This window comes from Panicum virgatum, chromosome 9N, assembly GCF_016808335.1.
Source record: "Panicum virgatum strain AP13 chromosome 9N, P.virgatum_v5, whole genome shotgun sequence".
In the NCBI taxonomy this organism is placed as follows: domain Eukaryota; kingdom Viridiplantae; phylum Streptophyta; class Magnoliopsida; order Poales; family Poaceae; genus Panicum; species Panicum virgatum.
The window spans coordinates 30474193-30493550 of record NC_053153.1 but is presented as its reverse complement, the minus strand read 5'-3'; the positions used below and the strand labels follow the sequence as shown (position 1 = coordinate 30493550).

The 19358-nt window shown below is 42.9% G+C and overlaps 2 long non-coding RNA genes across 4 annotated transcripts; one reads left to right on the top strand and one right to left on the bottom strand.

Moving 5' to 3' along the window:
• The first annotated feature begins 3387 nt into the window (after positions 1 to 3387).
• Positions 3388 to 5026, top strand: LOC120691377. Its single transcript, XR_005682210.1, has 3 exons — positions 3388 to 4088; positions 4216 to 4274; positions 4784 to 5026. It is a non-coding gene; the product is annotated as an uncharacterized LOC120691377 (long non-coding RNA).
• A 2535-nt stretch (positions 5027 to 7561) lies between these two features.
• On the bottom strand, positions 7562 to 10632 carry LOC120692427. Of its 3 annotated transcripts, none has more exons than XR_005682624.1 (5): positions 9939 to 10632; positions 9657 to 9743; positions 9095 to 9149; positions 8105 to 8185; positions 7562 to 7846 (listed from the first exon to the last, which is right to left on the bottom strand). It is a non-coding gene; the product is annotated as an uncharacterized LOC120692427 (long non-coding RNA). The 3 variants fall into 3 exon arrangements; XR_005682623.1 differs by having other exon boundaries at positions 9657 to 9740; positions 9939 to 10631; XR_005682622.1 differs by lacking the exons at positions 9095 to 9149; positions 9657 to 9743; positions 9939 to 10632 and having other exon boundaries at positions 8105 to 8611.
• Between the last annotated feature and the right edge of the window lie 8726 nt (positions 10633 to 19358).

Sequence of the window (19358 nt, the reverse complement as noted above, 5' to 3'; positions counted from 1 at the left end):
ATGACAAAATAGCACTCGTAAAGTATGAGACAATTTTTTTCTTTTTATTTGTTTATATTTTTTCTTTGTCTCTCTAATTTTATTTTTTTCTTGTTTATTTTCTCTACCTTTTCCTTTTCTCCTTTCTTTTTTTCTTCTTTTTCTTTTTCTCCCTTTTAATCCTTATCCTTGTATTATTATTATTACATTATCCTTTGCCCACCTCTTTTGCTCCCCATCAGAAAACTATAAAAAAGGAGATTGAAAACCAAACACCCTAAAGATGAGCGTAAACACCATCAAAGACCTTTCATCTCCTTTTTTCTAGATGCTACTATGGTTGGGGAGCGGACAGCGGGCATGAAGGTTGCAGCCTTGCAGCATGGCGGCGACATTTTGCCGAAGATAAAGTCGACAGTGCCCTTAGCTACAGCCGTGCCGAGTAGGACAGGGCATGCCAGAGGTGGAGTGGAGTGACGATATTTGGGTTTCTTCGTATTGCAGTGACGGCCTTTGGTTTTCTTTAGCTCCTTTCAGGTGTGTTTGTTGTGGTGGAGGAATCATTTGCGCTAGAATTGATGGCTTGCGGTTGTGCATAGAAAATCGGTAGAAGACATAAATAGAAGGTTCTAGTGGATGATGACGTGGATAGCTTGCATGTTGAGAGAAATAGAATTAATGACTCTTAGTGTGGACTAATTTTATAGGTTTTATAGATACCATGTGCATTAGTAAATGCTCCAGTGCCACCCATGATGGACCACTGACCACCAGTGGCGGATACAGGATTGGAGGCAAGGGGGGCTGAAACAATAGAGATATTGATTTGTGTGAAGATTTAATGGTGATTTGGAGATCTTGCTACAGTATTTTACGTGTAATTAGGAGAGCTTAGGGGGGCTTGAGCCCCCCTAGCCCCCCTCCTGTATCCGCCCCTGCTGACCACGGGTGGGCCTAGGGCGAATGAGCCCCAACACTTCAAGGGTCGATCCCGCAAATCTGTTCCATGCATAAAAGTATTACAAGTAGCATTTAATAATAAACAATTTTACAGCTATAGCTAGAAAATAAAAAAATGATGTGTATTAGGTTCTTTCTTTGGAGTTTGGACCTACGTATACGGCCCTTGTAACAATTTCGTACACAATTTTTAATATTATAAATAGAAAAAATTGTAATGGTTCCCTAACTGTTTCAGTCAGATAATATTAAAGATGAATTCAGATCCCTTTCCTCCCCGCACCACAAGTAAAAGTTAGATCCATCCCACAGCGTCATTTTTAGCATCCTCTAACATATTAACACATTTTGGTTGGAAATAGGTTTATGAATGGTCGATTCCTTCCTTATCTCATGACTGACGAGGAAACGAGGGAGCAAGTGGCCCGCGAGGTGAAAGAATATTTCATATCTAAAGCGCCAAAGAAGATGATGCCAGTAGATCCAGAAGTAGCAACAAAGGTCTACGTATGCTTGAGCAACCCACCAAGATAAAAAAAAAAACATCCTTGGATTGCGACCGCACGCTAATAAAGGCCCACCAGAAAAATAAGAAATGTGGGAAGACCATTCCTTTGCTAGGCACACAACAAAAAGAACCCGAGCCGCTCCTGGTGCCGCCGAGGGAGGAAGACCAACATGCAGCGGAATTTATTCATGAAACAGGATTGACGCGTGAACAGGCAGCGGGGGAAACAGATGTCTTAGTCGCTTGTTGTGCTTTCAATGGTAGGCGACGTTCTCGTTGAGAGCGAAATGCCTGTGGTGACTCATCAATTTCGAGGATATGCTGACACTACAAAAAATCATTTAATCTGTGACAGATTTTGCATGACATTCTCAGAGAACGTCATGGATTCGCTGTTATGGGTATCAAGCCCAAAAACCGTGACGTTTTATAAATTTCGTCATAGTCCGGCCTAGAACATTGCGACATTTTAACAAATTCGTCATGAACAGCAAACTAAAGTCCAGAACAACGTGACGTAAACAAATTCGTCACGAAATGGAAAAAAAATAAAAGTTGCAAATGGCAAAGCTCAACCTTAGAACCTCTTAACCTAAATGTTTTAAACTTTCCATTGAACTACGGTATTTAGATCTTTTATACTTATTTGTCTTCCCTGGTTAGTAGTGCCAGGTCACCCAGCCCACACCAGCACAGTTACTCGGCCGCCCAGCACCTCTTTTTTTCTCTAAGGCCGACGCGGCCCAACTCGGTTCACCGGCCGCCCAGCATCATTTTTTTTCTCTCTAAGGCCGACGCGGCCCAACTTTCTCTAAGGCCGACGTGGCCCAACTCGGCCCAGCCTAGCAACTCCACCTCCACAAATTGATCTAAAAAAAGGAACGTGGGGGTGAGTGGGGTATCGAATCCAGTACCTGCTGCTTACTCTAGAGCACGTCTACCACCAAGATACCTCCTGATTTGTGCCAAAAATTGTTGTTTAACTCTAGTTAAGTAAAAATAGGAAATAGGAAGATATTTTCTTGCATAATAATCACTAAACTAACTACATATTTTCTCCTACAAAGGTAAAACTGAAGTTTCATCCAATTTTTAGGTACATCCGAATCAAAATATATTTAGATGTATGAAAACTTCAATGTTTGTGTTGAATTATATGAAACTACATGAGAGATGTTTCCATTTGTGAACACTGTATAGTGTCACTTTACCAAAGTCATTTAAGTTTTTTATTGTAAACTTATGTGTCCACATTTAAGGAGTATATGATCAATATAGGATTTGAGTCGTATGAAACTTCAAAGTTTGACTTAAGTCGTGTGAAACAATGTAAGAGACCTATCCATTTTCTGAATAACGTATACTTTCAACTTTTGTAAAAACTTTTGAAACTTTTATGACAATCTTATGGGCCTAAAATGTAATGGAATATCAATTTGTAGAATTTTCTAACCGAATTTGGATATTATTATTTTTATTATCAATAAATTTGTGCATAAAAGTTTAAATTATCCCTAACAAACATTTGAATCATTCATCCATTTTTAGGATATAGGATAAAATTGTATATATTTTTGTAAATATATTTTTACGATATTTTTAGGTATTATTTGGGATACTTGTAGGTCAAATAGTAATTATTTTCAATAAGCATGCAAAAATTTATTTAAATGGTAGAAAAATACTAAATCTGTTAAAAAATTCTTGAAATTTCTGCATGGAAACTTAGATGTTGTCTATTACATGTAAAGAAATAATTAGGTGTACATAAAGTAATTATTTACAAGTTACGGTGTATTAATTAGTAGTAGAGAAAAATATTAATAAGTAGAGAAGGAATGAAACAATATTTTGGCCCAAATGGCCCATCCATCTCCAACCGTTCATTGCCCATCTGATGGTTGTGATCGTAGTCCCAGGCTATATAATCTGTTGGATCCCCAACCCAAACCCTAACTCTCCAGCTCCCTCTCAATCCTATCCCCTCCCCGCCTGCCGCCTCCCCTGGCGCCGCCGGGCGCTCGGCTTTCCCCCTCTCTAGCGCCGTCGACCTCTCTCACTCTCTCGCTCGCTCGGAGGCGGTGGTGGCGTGGATGGCGTGGGCGGAGGGCGGGCTGCACGTGCTCCCGGCCGCCACGCTGCTCCCCTACGCGGCGTCCTGGCGTGCGTCCTGGCGTGGGCGCCGCTCATGCTGGGCAACGGCCCAGCGCGCGCGGGCATGGCCGCCGGCGCCTTGGTGTGCGCGCGTGGGTTCGACGCCGTGAACCTCGTCGCCGGTGACCTTGCCAAGTCGGCCGTCGCCTGGGCCGTTCTTGTCGCTGTCGTCAACAACAAGATCTGAGCCCGCTCCTCCGTCCCGCCTGTTCATGTGTCCTGTTCTCTCGTGTGTGCTATTCATGTTCCACCGTGTGCAGGCCTCTCTCTCCCTCTCTCTCAGACCCACCACTGCTCCCTTCCACAGATCCATCCGGCGGGAGCTCCAGCACCTCATCGGGGACACGGGGCCCGGGGACCTGCACTTCTTCCACTACACCGGCAGGTGCTCAAGGCGGCATTGCGGAGCCCTGGTTGAGGCAGCTCGGGTGAGCAGGATACCAAGGCACCTCGAATGAGCAGGGTACCACCACCAGCAGCAGTTAAGGTACGCATGCATGGTGGTCGATGAAATGTATGTGTGGGTGCACTGGTGATTATTTTACACTAGTAACCATGTTTGTGCTTGGACAACGGCAATGATTTGTATTAAACTATTTGCATCCCCATAGCAGAGTCGTGGTGGTGGAGCATGACCACAATGGCGCAGGATGTCTAGTGGGCAGAACCAAAGGTACATTAGATAGATACAGGATAGTTGCTGTCTTGTTGGCTTCATTTCCAAAACTGAATGGCTAATCATCTAATTCATCTGTAGAATGAGGTTCCATTTCATCGATAATATCTACCTTGCTTGATTTATTTCCCAAAATGAATGTCCAATTATCTTATTTATGTGTAGAACTGCAGTTCCATTTTCCACTTAATTTCTCTTTTTCTTGATGTAATCCTCCTGTTTGTTATTGCCGTTCAAACTATTGTTTGGTCCCTTGATTGTTGTGTAACTTTATTGATAATAATGGCATAAACATTTTAGCATCAGTGCATAATATATCTAATCTGAAATTAGCTTGTTAACTTTAAGGTTGTATATTCTATCACTGAATACTTGAATCATCTTTGCAGTTTACCTATGATATGAACTTATGTCATAGTGCATGAATCCAGATAATAACAAGTGAGACTCATGTCTCCTTTATTTACATATGCTCAACCTTTATTTTGTCTCCATATTTTCTCTAGTTTATGCAAAGATGGAGATAGTGGACAAGGTGAGAGGGGCGACAGCACACCCCAGTTAGCAGGAGCTAGGAGGTCAATTATAGCTTCTCGTGGAACTGCGTACTTGTGTTTGCAATTATGTTGAAACCTTTTTTTTTTGTTTCTGATGCTGTGCAAGTGATGCTAGTGGAAAAAAAATGTATGTGATCTGTTGATTTAATATCATGCTGAATGGAAACGTGATTCATGTGATGCTATTATTTTTGTGCTGAGTGTTTATATGAGTTGTGTGCTGAAATTGGTTAGCTGGAAATTAATTGTGGGTTGAGAAATATTTGGCCCAAGTTTGTGGCCCACGCAGAATTCGATCCATCCAGAAATGGGCTGGGGGTGCTGATGTCACCTGCCACATCATCCGCCACATCAGTACCACTTTACACATCATTGACATGTACACGTCATCATCACCCGCCATGTCGGATGCCACATCAGCCCCCACGTCGTCGGCCACATTGGATGCCACGTCAATATTCATGTCATTGATGGTTGAACACGTGGTGTTATCTGTGATAATATCTGTGACATTTATTTTTGTCATAGATATTGGGTTTGGGTTGGACTAAGTGGGCTTCGGGTTGTGTTGTGATGGTTTAGAAATGTCATAGATCGTGCTAATCTATGACGCTTACGCAAAAAACGTCGATCAATTTAATCTGTGACGCTCATTTCATGACGTTATCCAAAATCGTCATGAAAATGTCATAGATATTGTTTTGCGACGTTTTTTCATTAATTTATGACGAATTTGTTTCGTCATAGATTAAATAATTTCTTGTAGTGTGATTTCAGTCTTCGAAGATGCTTATAGAGATAGAGTTTGCATACATGTATTTATAGAGACGAGTGTGCGTGCGTTGTGAGTGTCTGAGTTGTACTGTGTAATCTCAAAAAATATATCAGTAATCAGTTACTATATCTTGGAAGAGCTGCACCCATTGAGAAATAGTATAGTATTGCTCCTCCTAAGGGAATTTAAGATGGTTTAAGGTGTACTGTAACATAAAAAACTAAATGTTTACAAAGACCGTTTGGCACAAGTAAATTGTAAGGGGGGACTGTTAGTCAGCTAGTGCATGTTAGACCATCAAATTAAGTTGCCAAACATTCTCAAGTGGCCACTGACCACACGGCTCTAGGAAGCGACCACATTCCTCTTTTATCCTCAAGGCAGTTGGAAAAGATAAACAGCTGTTTAGGAAGTGAACATTTCTCGAGGAAGAAGGGTTACAACGTAACGTTGCAGGTCGCAGCTTACATAAGTAGATTAGTTGTATCCTAAAGGCCTGTTTCGAAAGGGAAACTTGGGGACCCAAATGCTTAGGATCTAGTTCATCCAAGAATACCTAAAGAAATATAATCCTACATGCCCATAATCCCTGTGTGTAGTATGTGAAACTTCGTGTGTGTGTATCAATACTAGTTTTCTAAAACCGAAAATTACGGGGTAATAACAACAAGAATGATACCCCCGCCCCTCAACCCAACCCAACCCAACATTATACTCCCTTCAATTAATTTTTACTATGCATCTATAGATATATAGTATGTTTAGATGCATAATAAAATTAATTTATGTAGAAAAACCAAAATAACTAATAAATTGGGACATAAGGAGTAGTATGTTGATCTCAAGGTTGCATGTAATTAAAGAAAACATGCATCTTACCTGCTGGCATCCTGGAACACTATAATATGAGAAGTGTACCAACTTGTGGCGGTTTGACCAGATTGGAGATGGAAGCCTTGTGCACGTGCAACAATCACTTCATTCGGATTGGGTCCTAATGTTAGAAACCAGTCGTGAGCGTACATCGTGGCATCGTGCCAAACCCAATAGGTTGGGTCGAAGCTATGGCACCTACTTCGTTAGGGTTTGTGACGTTTGGCCATGCGGGGAATTGGTGTAGGTACATACGCAGGTGAATCTCACTCTCTTGGGACTTGGGGACACTCACACGGATACCGATAACTTTTATCAGCGGGTCTAGCCGTTGCCAGGACTATTGGCAGGCAGAAGAGAAGGAGGAAGGAAAGAGATGGAGTAGCCATTTAGTGGGGGATTGTTGGAAACGATGCCGAGAGAAACAGGGGCGCTCGTATGCCTTGCGTGAATGATGGGAGACTGGGAGAGGGGTGGTATTAACCAATGTAAAAAATAGTAGGCTAACATATTTAGCGGAAGTACTTCCAAAAAACTAAAAAAGCTATAGTGAAAACTACAGCGGAAGCTAAATCATTTAGCGGAATAATAAAATAATTAATAATTACATACAAATTTAGAAGAATCATTGGTCTAACACTCTAAAAATAGACTCAACTCATCTCTTGACTGTCCAACTATGGCTCTGCTGTTTTGTCTATGATCCACTCTAGTTATATTGATTTTTTATTTTTTTTGAATAAATCTTTAGCGGACATATCAGACATTTATTACCTCTAAATCCTGTAAAACCCCCTTTAGCAGACATAGCGAACAAATGTTATATAGCGTAGCGGTAGATCTCCTAAAAAGCTAATAGCGGGCAATAGCGGGCTATTTTGTACATTGACTAGAACATTAGGCGTGCGATGCGCGCCCTACCATTTATAGAATAAAATAGAAGTAAATCAAAGATAATAAAATGTACATTTAAATATAAATAAATCGAAGGTAATGAATGTGCCAAATGGCATAGATTGATGCATAAGAAATCGAATAGATATAACTTTTAAAGGCATATGCACTCCGGTCACAGTCAGTGCTTTAAAATGAACACACAGATGTTGGTTACTGTAGTAGGTGGTCCATTGTCCTCACATGAAGAAATCAGCAATAACTGGTTCAAAAAAAAATTCAAATTATCACCCATAGAATATACATTTATTTACATATACTTCCGTTGTCATAATCCTTTCCTGAGTTTTTTTTGAAATAAAATATCCTTTCTTGAGTATCAATTGGAGATCCTTTTTGTCTCTGTAGACTTTAGCTTGTACCGAAGCTGCAGCCTTGTATGCAAGGTAAACCATCATCCCTGGAAGAAGCTGCATAAATTAAAGTAAGCCAATTATAATTAGGGATTCAAGATGACAACTCTTACTTTAGTATTAAAATAGTCAACAGGAGAAGAGATCACTGAAATACATGTCTATTTATGGGTTAAAGATAACTGTAACATAATTTGCCAGTAAAATAAGATCTAGTACAATAGCATAGTGGTGTTCACCTGAAAACTAAAAATAGTGCTTTAGAAGTGAACTGAGAAAGCCGATAGTACAAAAATCACAACAGGAATCACATACCTTGGGGATAAAAGGGCCACTCCAGCACCACCCAACGTCTTCTCTATTGTGTTCTTCAAATCTTCACTTGCCAAGCCAATTCTAGCATTAGAATGAATTGTAATAATTGCCAGAAACCATAATATGAGGAATAAAATAATACTGTACAAAATGCAGTTGAGAACAGCTTAGAATCCTGAAAACCTACTTCTTAACTTTCTTCTTTCAAAAAATTTTAAAAATCCTCCTTTAACATGTTACTGTATGCCGATGTGAAGTTGGAGATACAGATTGCTAACCAACATAGATGTAGCTCATTTCAGAATAGTTGAAACACTTGTCACAACCTTCTCAAATACTATGAGACAGCAGCAACAGCACTAAAACCTATCATGATAGTAGCAATAGAAATTGTGGTACTGCAACATGAGATATTTCTATACTTAATTCAACATTGTTCAGGTTGGGTACATATCAATTCCCATGAGCTGGGTACATTCAGCATACATAGATACAGGTCGAGATTGACTCAACTTGTGCAGCCAAACACAATCCTTCATGAGTGTTGTTTTTTTTTTGAAAAGAACTTCATGAGTGTAATTTGCTGGCTTCGGAACATGCATGATTGTCAATGGGCATAATGCATCAACATTTGCTACAAAGAATAAGAGTAACATAAGAGTAATTCAAGTGCCACTTAGTTATAGATATTCAGAAGGTTAGTTTGCTTCTATGTAATAAGAAAATACTTATCATAAACCAAGTATACTGTAAATAATTATTGTTTGATGCTGTGTCTAGTTGAAGGCTTAGTAGATCTCAGCATAGATGAATCTGAGATCACACAAAACTAAATTTGACATGCTGCCTATTTCATTGAAACAGTTGCAGGCAATGACTTCATTAACATCCTAAAACATGAGTGATCTGAATCATAAATGCAGGTTAGCAATTATCAATGATAGAAATAGTATTTATCTAAGCAGTGTATATATGAGGGTAGAAGCTTACATGTATTTATCAGAGTAATGCTCTCTGATCAGAAAAGGTTCAGAATGCTTCTTTCCTGTAAAATAAGAGCATGTTGGAAATCAGAGTCTTTAAATGCTATCTGCTTCTTAAGGAGAAGAAAAACTATAATCAATCTTTGAGCACTGAATCATGGAACAGTCGAATTCTATTTCTACCCATGGAATAAGAGTTTTGACTGGCATAATTAATCTCGCACTATTTTGAAACAAAGAACAGAAATCAAATTTAGTCAAAACTTACGAAGTTGATGTAACTAATCACTTGAGAACTATGTTATACCAGTCAGAAATGACAGTAGAAGATAATGTGAATCATTTTAAATAGTGCTTCTCCAAGTGAATTAAAAGTGGGACACAACAATGAATCCTCATTAATCAGTTACAAGTCGGAAAGCTAGATAAACTTATTGTGTTCCCATCAGAGAAATTTCTCAAGCAGTCAACAAATAAATTAATATTATCATTTTTTGTGACAGCTAATTTAGCAATACATATCTGGAGAACAATGCCAATAAAAGGAGAATTGAAATATCAATTCTTACCTGCTCCAAGCACCTCTTTGAATTCCTATGCTCATTGGCCTGCTTGAGAGAGAGAACGAAACCACTCAAGAGAAATCCCCTTTCCTGCTACAAGAAAAAATAGAGAGACAAGCATTATAGCAGCAAGTTTCATTTTAATCAACATTGAGTTCGCACCATTTGCCTGAACCCTCAAAACTGAAGGGTGTCATCTAAAGATTGGGGACTACTTCACAGGAACAACAAACCATATATCTGGCTCCTTTCATTATTCATGCTAAGATTGAGACGACATGTACGTACCTCATTGCCGTCGTCGGCGACACCTCAACGCGGATCCAGAGATGGATGTGCTGCTGAAGTGGCGAGGTGCCGAAGGAACAAGAGAGAGGGTCGGGAGGAAGGGGGGGGGGGGGGAGGGGGGGGGGGGGGGTTGAGGGTAGATAGGTAGTAGAGATCGGCATCAGTCACGAGTGCAGAGCAACGGGCGACACCGCACCGAGGGAGTGCCCATCCCTGTCCCTTTCCTCCTCGTCCATGCTGCACCCAATGCTCTGGGGCCTCGGCGCGCGGCCCAGCATGGCACGGCACGACGCTCGGCAACAGAGGCCGTGGTGGCGCGGCGGTGGCCGGAATGCGAGCAGGGAGGGATGGCCGGATGGCGCATGGGGGAGGACGGCGTCCACCGCGAGAGCAAGCGGGCGGCCGGTTTGGGCGCGGCGGCAGCCGGCAAGCGAGGCGTCCGCCAGGAAGCGGTCGACCGATGCGGCCACAAACGCCACGCCCTCGCTCGTGCTGGCAATGCGTAGCCGCCTGCCGCCCTCGCCGCTGACGGCGGCGCGGCCGGCTACTCCCCCTCCGACGGCGGCAGCGAAGAGTAGGAGGAGCGACGAAGAAGGGGAGGGGAGGAAGCTGCTGCAGGGAGGCAGAGAGGAGAAAGGGAGCGGAGGTGGCGGCGCGGGGAGGGAGAGAGAGGGCGGAGGGTTAGGATTCCCCTCGGGTTGGTGGGTGGGGGGTTGGCCGGCTAGGTGGTGAGAGGGGGTGTTTGGAAAATCGCCTTGGGGTGGTTTCTGTGAAAATAACAGTATCGTCGATTTTTCTCTCCTTTGTGTTGAATAAATTTTGGTACGAGGTTTTATTTGTAAAATATGTACACGTGGTTACTGTGTGGGTCAGGTGTGTTGGATTATATTGTGATTCCTATAAACTTGGAGGGCTTTTTTGAAAAATACCCAGAGCTACGGCTGAACGCCACGCGTCCACTTTTTGGCATGGAACGCGGGCGTGCGAGCAAACAGGAGCAGGTTTTAATCAACCTGATGATTGGATCGGGAGAGTTTGAGGAATAGAGGAAAAATTTTATATCTGTTTGCCCCTTGGATACACCTTGGATCATATATATTAAAGCACACAAAGACAACACCAAACTTAATCAGATCATTGAATATTTTTTGTCCGGATTGGCACATATCACCTGTTCATAATGATATTCTCTAAGATGTAACTGTAAAAAAAAGTAAAAGTAGCCACCAACTCAATGTCACACCGGTTTTTAAAAATAAAATTGAATATATAACTATATATATGATAGGATCAAATTTTATACGTACAGTGATGATATAATAGAATAATGAGCAACACTAAGCCTATCAGATACACAACTTCATCCTGGAAACGACGGCCGATCGGTTGCGTACACCTAAAACTCAGCAACATCTTCAAAGAACTTCACATCAACTTTCTCTTCTAAGCAGCGATTTTAACAAGTGTGAGTACACTTACGGTTGGTACTGATCAGCAAGTATATTAGGACAATAAATCACATGCAAGGTTTAAACAAAGATAAAGATTGGCTAAAGCGGTAAGCATAAACAGCTGAACATTTACAACCTATTTACTAAGTCATGAATGAATCCTTCCCACATTTATGAAATAAAAATACAACTGAGTAATAAATCAAATTTAGAACATTAAACAATTGAATTAAAGCACATAATTCCAATTAAGTTATCATACGAGGGTCCGAGCCACTCTTGACCATGAGCATCACTGATATATCGGTTTTACCCTCCGTAGAGGTCGCACACTTTACCCACAAGTCGTTTTACCCATCACGCAGTACTGATCAGGCACTATCATCACACTTCCAAGGTATGACTGCATGGGTACAATACGAGGTCTTTATGAAGACTCCCTAACAAGTCAATAGCCCAGTAAGGTTTCAGTAGCTATGTGAGTGAACCTCCCCCAAGACGTGACAAAATCAAACAAAAGAGTACACCCTTAGAAGCCAGCGAACCCCTCATCAAAGCCTCCTAAACCTTTTGGTAACCCACTAACAAGCTATAGACATCTAATTGATTAGTTGGGACCAGAGCCATATAGTCCTTGTGGTTTGCACTATTTTCTCGGATGGTCACTCCATGGTTTGAATTAATTACTTTCACCAATTCATCGATAAAGTAAACACAAAACTCAATGACCTCCTTTGTTCCATAGGCACTGGCGATGCTTCTTCCGGACAAGCACGATTACGAACATATTTCTTTAGTACTGCGATGAACCTCTCAAAAGGGTACATTTTGTGTAGGAATACAGGTTTGAGTATATCAATCTCGTTCACAAGGTGAACTAGAAGATGTGGCATAATATTGAAGAATGATGGTGAAAATATCAACTCGAAACCCACAAAATATAGCACATCGTTCTGCAACTTTATTAGATTATCTGGATTAATTACCTTCTGAGAAATTGCACTGAGGAAGGCACGTAGCTTCATGATGGTTAATGGGATATTCTTAGGCAGAATCCCCCGCAACGCAATCGGAAGAAGTTGAGTCATAAGCACGTAACAATTATGAGACTTTAGGATTGTGAATTTCTTCTCCGGCAAATTTAGGATTCCTTTTATATTGGAGGAGTATCTAGATGGGATCTTGATACTGCTCAAGCATTCAAACATGCTTCCCTTCTCTTCTTTGTGAAGAGTATAGCTAGAAGGACTTAAGTAGTGTCGTCTGTTATCTCTCATTTATGGATGTAGGTTATCTCGTTCCCTCCGTACGTTGCAATTTCTACCGTGCTTCTAGTGTATCTTTTGTCTTCCGGTACACTTCCAAGAATCCTAGTAGGTTGACACAAAGATTCTTCATGAGGTGCATCACATCAATTACATTGCGAACATCTAAGACTTCCCAATATGGTAGTTCCTAAAAAAATAGACTCATGAGTGCCATTCAATTTTTGCTTGAAACTGGTTGGCTACCATGTCCCTTTCCAAATACTACTTCTAGATCCTTTACCATTTTAAAGTCATTCTTACCACTACGGTGCATCGACTTTGTTCGGTGGTCCGCTTGGCTTTTGAAATGCTTTCCTTTTATTCATACCGGATGTCTGACGGGAAGAAACCAACGATGACCCATGTATACAACCTTTCTATAGTGAATCAAGTATATACTATCAATCTCATCAAAACAATATGTGTAGGCTCTATATCCATTTTTCGTTTGTCTTGACAATTACTAAGAGCAGGCCAATCATTGATGGTTACGAACAACAATGCTTGTAGGTTGAAGTCCTACTATTGGTATTCATCCCACATCCGTACACCTTCTTCGTGCCATAGCAATAAGAGTTCTTCAACCAATGGGTTTAGGTACACATCAATGTCATTCCCAGGCTACTTCAAGCCTGGGATAAGTACCAACATCATGATGAATTTCCGCTTCATGCAGAGCCATGGTGGAAGATAGTAGATGTATAGTCACAGGCCAAGTCAGGATGAGAATGGGCCGGCCCGGACCTGGCCCCCATGGCCTCAAGGCCAACTTCTAAGGCCATGGGCCGACCCAAATCAGCATTTTGCCTATGTCCTTGATGGCCCAATGGGCATTACGGGTCGGCCCAAATAAACCTATGCATATGCAATCATTTCAGGCATCATTATGCAATAGATATCTCCACAGTTGGCAAATATTATTACAGTTATAAATCTCTAAAGTTAAAGGTCATTGCAGCAACAACAAAGATCAATTCTTTTTTTCCTCTGTAGACTTTGCTGCTATATAACCGCACTGGATGTTACTCATCGTTGTTGCTATGTTATTACAGTTAAAGGAAATATCAAGAAGTTTTTTCTATCGGAGGAGCCTCTGATGATGATGATGAAAGCTTTTATGGAAAGAAGAAGAATTTCCGGCCAAAACTCAAAACCTGCTGTTGATTGCATGATTTCCCTATTCTGTGCTCTAATAATGCATCTGCATAACTGCGTTTGTCAATGGACGACGCATCATGGTAGTGATTCTTTCCTGCCTGTCAAACCCGAGGCAGCGGGACTACTCATAGGCATAGAATGTTCTAGAGTAAGGGCTAGCGCATGAATGTACCTTACCTCTTTTGTAACTACCCGAATAGGCGTAGAACTAGCTGAAGAACAAGGAAACTACCCGACCGGGTTATAGTAGGACTCCAATAGTACTCGGCTAGGACTTTTTATGTAACTCTGTCCCCCCAGAATATATAAGGGCGAGCAGGGATCCCCTCGAAACACATCAACACCTAAGGCAATACAAGCAACCACACAGGACGTAAGGTATTACGCACCTCGCGGCCCGAACCTGTCTAAATCCTTGTGTTCCTTGCACCATCGAGTTCCAGACCTAGTCGATCCCTTGCCTACAATCCTACTACTAAGGGTATCCCTGAGCAGGCTTGGCGGCTAAACACCGACAGCTGGCGCGCCAGGTAGGGTGTTTGACGAGCTCATCAGCAAATTTGATGGCCGGATCAAGCGACGCCAACAACGTGCCTGAGGGCACAACTCTTGTTTTCGGTTCTTGGGTCTGTACGGCTGATGGGTCGGGCGGCTTCTCTAGCCACCTCGTCACGCCTAAAACACCAAAATCGAAACCTAACAACCAACCCGCCGAAACAGACAACGTAGCCGAACTCGGTGGAAACCAAGCTCCATCCGAGCTCGATTCAGAAATTGTGGAAAACGTATCAACTCCAACTCATCCTCTCGAGTCAGCCGAGTTCGATACAAACTCCAATTCCAAAAATTCTCAATTTTCTGAAACCCTCGGAAAATACGTGGCTTATCTCAAATCAATCAAATGCCCTAAGATCATCAACTCCGAACTACTCGACGGAGTAGACCGGGTTTCATGATCAACTCATGGATGCATCAATCTTGCAGAATCCGCTCTCGGCTCATCCAAGGCACAACAGAACCCAGAAACATCGAACCTACGGTGCCCCTGGTCGGGCAATATGTTCTTAGGGGTCGATCGAGTAGACTCTACACTCATCGACTGCATTAACATAGCTGAAAGAACTCTGCAAGACAAGAAACTGAATTCGGCAGAAAAATTTTGCGGGAAACCCGAGAAGGCACACTCCCGACTCGAATGGATGGGATCGCCTCTCTCAGGGAAACCCCAGAACCCCTCACCAAAAACTGTTCACAAGTGGACTCCAGAACCAACCGATATCTCTGATCCCCTATTCGATCAGGATTTCGATCAATTCATGTAAAGTCTTGACAACCTCGAACCATATGATGATCTCGAGGACTGGTCAGATGACGTCGACTTGTTCAGGGATGTCATGTCTCACTCACCACACATGGCAGACATCCTCTGGGGGCTAGTCAAGATTAAAAAGAAAAATTGAACTGCCAAAACCCCTGAAAAATCCACCGAGTCGATTCTCGACAAGCCTTGGACCAAAGAGCCAGAAGGGTTGACTCCCACCCAATTTTGGCTACATTGGATAAACGAGAATGCCCTCCGAGTAGAGATGGGCATCCCGCTTCTCGTTCACCCAAAACACACATACTCCAAAATCGGTGGTCTAACCGATTCTGACTCTGAGTACTCTTACGATTCGGAGGGTGAGCTGGATGATCTGATCCAGTACAGCAAAGAAGTCAAAACCAATTCGACCAAGAACTCCAAGTCCGATCAGGACTCCTTGCCCAACTTGGTCATATATGCGACACCGCAAGGACGGACAGTACGATTGGAGGAGACACATCCTCAATCTGGTAAGGCTCCTAGCCCTCAGCCAGTCAATCTCCCGTTCCAGAAATGTGCTCCGATAAATCCTCCAGGAAGAAAAGAAGACCAAGAGGTCGAGGACCTTTGTTGTGAAGTTCTCATGGTTTGCATCTCTGAACTCCACGAGTCAGACGATGATTTGACGGAATGCCTCAACCTCAACGACTACAATTCTGATGATTATGATGAGTACCTCTCCGATAACATGGAAGCTACTCCCACAGCAATCACAGAAGTCAAGACTACTATCAAGCAAGACCCGCCTACAGCTCCACCAGCCGTGACGGTGACCGTCCAATTGGAGGATGAGCCTGTGGCGGAGGAACTTTATGAGCGCCGCCGTGTGCTCAACCAAAAAAGGGCATTCAGGCGCCAGCATGTCACCAATCATCGACAAGAATAGCAAGGCGACAACTACGACTACTCAAACAGCGATCTCCGCAACGTGATTAACATTGGGCGTGACGCACGCAATGTAATCATCTCAAGGAAAAAGGAACGTGAGGAGATAGAGGCTTACGGCCCTTCTTCCAACTATCGCATCCCAGCACACATCTGTGGATCTTTCAAGAAGCGCAAGCAGGCAAGTACCACTCCTCAGGGCAAGCCCCGTGGTTAGTACCGTGCAGAAGCGCATAATGGAGGAGACAAGATCAACAAAACACTCCTACATAATTGCTTCATGCATCCAAAGAGCTCCCATACAGTCTTCGAGTGCAACACACTCCGCAAAGCCCTTGGAGCACCCCTGGTGAATGAAACTCTACCAACAATCTAGTCGCCTACTTTGTTGATTAGAATTATCTCTAAATGTTTTCATGTTTAGTCATGTAAACCCTTGCTCAAGTATTTATTACTGTGGGCAAGGGGTAGGTCTTAAGAGTCAGAGTCTGTCATTTTACAAATTCTGTAATCACGACAATTCTCAAATAAAGTTGATTTTGTCATAAATCGACTACTTGGTTTTCTCTTAACCACGGCCTGCACCCTCTTTTGCACTACTTCAAATTCTTTGCCGACAGATAAGACAAAGAGCCACTATCGAGTAGTCCATAGGCTACGGCCTACCTTAGGAGTCCTTAAAAGTGAGTCCCACTTGGGTAACCTGATGGGGTTAATCCTAAATGGTCGACTTTTAAGGTTACTCCAGTCCTCAAGTAGGACACCCTACTCGCTGTCTCGAGTAGGTTTTGGATGCTTCCAAAATAAGTTCCACTTGGGTAACGGTTGTCGGTCAAAACCCACCGACGAGTAGCGACAGGCAACACGTAGAGCCGGGAGGCAGCTGGGGCGCTGGCTGGCACCGGTCCCTCGGTCAACGGCCCAGATCCTGGCACACGCCGCCGCTTCCAGAGATGCAGGGCGTGCCACCTGACCTATACCCGATCAGGAAGGTGCGAACGTGCTTTCGACGATTTGCCTGCATGCACAAACACATGTAAACATTAGTCTGAGCCGTGGTCGGCTCCCCGGGACGACTCTTGCATTGGCTTTAAAGAGCCGATCGAGTCCCGATGTCAGATCAGATCTGCATATCTAGATATTAATAGATAAAGCAATTAACTGCAAAAACTGCTTCAATTAGATCTAGCTAATCCAATCCACGACGGTAAAAGCTTCACTGCTAGATCGGAACATCCTACACGTAGTTAGGCCTAACGAGCGTAATAGATAACCAAACCTTAACTAGAATAGAGACCTAAGAATAAGCGAAAGCCAATTCCCGGATCAATCCCTATTAAGATCAAGGCAAAGCATCTAATACATCGCCGGATCGTCCAACCCGTTTGCAAGGCCTAACCTAGCAGATATTAAGCCGATTTTTAAGTATAAGAACAATCCATAATAGCTTAGATCTACTAGATAGAAAAGAAGCAGGGTGTTATCTCTACGCGAATAACTCTATGCAATGAGAATTAGCGTAAGATTAATACATGATCACGCATAGATAACATGATATTCGTATATGATAAATAACAAGAGCATGATAAATCTACTAAAGGTCATGCTACGAACATCAGGATAACTAGCACTACTCGCCATCAAAACGCTTCAGTACGAGTAATACCAAGGTAAAAGCAAGAACAATGCTGCCCTGATCGCAAGAAGTTATCAGGGCAGCATGGGGCTTACTTGGATGAAACCCTAGGATTAGGGGTGGCGCTGCGCCGAGAATTGTGGCTGCGAGACGTGATGACGTTCATCTTTTTACGAATATCATAGGGTACATATTTATAGTCCGGAGACTTGGAAAACAATCTAAACCAACGTGTCCAAATCGGACTCTATCTCTAACCCAAACTGAACTAAATCTAAAGATACATGGCCCACATGGCCCAAACACTCACGCAGGAGCCGATTCACAAGCCTTCTTTAATTCCTGCTTTAAGCCCAACTTGCTCGCGGCCCATTAATTAACCCTGTTAATTTATGGTGATAACACATGCCCCCTGGTTTTGGCAATGATAATTACAAAACCATTTCGTTGCTTCATCTTCCCATTGATGCTCATTAAAACGCACTACAACCACCATGGAAGACGCAACGTCTCTGCAGCCGGCTCCTCGCAAATGTGAAAATGCCGATCCATCTTCCATTTTTTATTACTTAATCTCACCCCGAATCTATCAGAATCCAACACCAACCAGGTAATTCACCTCTCCGAAACTTCTTTCTTACGCATATATATTCTGGTTGACTGTAATCCTATTTCCAGGACGCAGCTGGAGACATCCTCAGTACTAGAAGCCCAGCACAACAGGGAACCACCGTTCATGAAGCCGACACTGGAACAACTAAAGTCCAAGAACAACAAGAATCAACCATCGTCCCAGCAGAAATTCGCAGCGAAGGAACTGCAACAGCTGATGTACCGATGGAAGTTCAACCCGGAACTCCCGATGCTCCGATGGAGGTGCGTGACGAACAGGCTGACATAGCCGATGCCCCTGTTGTTGCCTCAAACTCAACTGAGCTGATCGCACCCAGATCGACCATTGCTTCTTACTCAGAACAGGTAACACTACATGAGCCGATTCTAAATCAGCCGATAACTCCATTGATGCACCTTGTTCCCAAAACTAACTCCAATATCTCCACAGGGCTTCAATATTTCAGATTTGCTCTCCTTTGACCCAGCATCAATGGGTCTGATCGCCCCTGGAGCGAAAGTACCATCATCACGGCAGCCGATTGACCTCGCGGATCAGCTTCAACACATCAAAAATCTGCTATCTGCTCCAATCAGTACCCTGGTTGATGATTCCAGCGAAATAAAGAAAATCCTCGAGCAGATAGAATCCCAACTCCCAGAGTCACTTCAGGTCAAGCTCTGGCTAGCCGGCCATCTTCCCTTCTTTCGGGCAGAGGTGAAAGCAGCACAACAGAGAATAGAATTATGTCATTCTCAAATTCCTCTGAAAGCCGACATCGCTCAAAAGTGCAAGATGCTCAACAGAAGAAAGAAACTTTGGACGCCAAAGCCGATATCTCTGCGAGTACAAGGTGACTCAATCTCCTGGAGAAAGAACTGGTGGAACTCGAAGAAAAGGTCCGCACCACCCAGAGACTGATCCAACTGGAGAAAGCCTCGATTGCAAACTCCAAGCAAGAAGCCCAAGAAATGACCAAGCAGATACGGGCAGAGTTCGCAGAGATA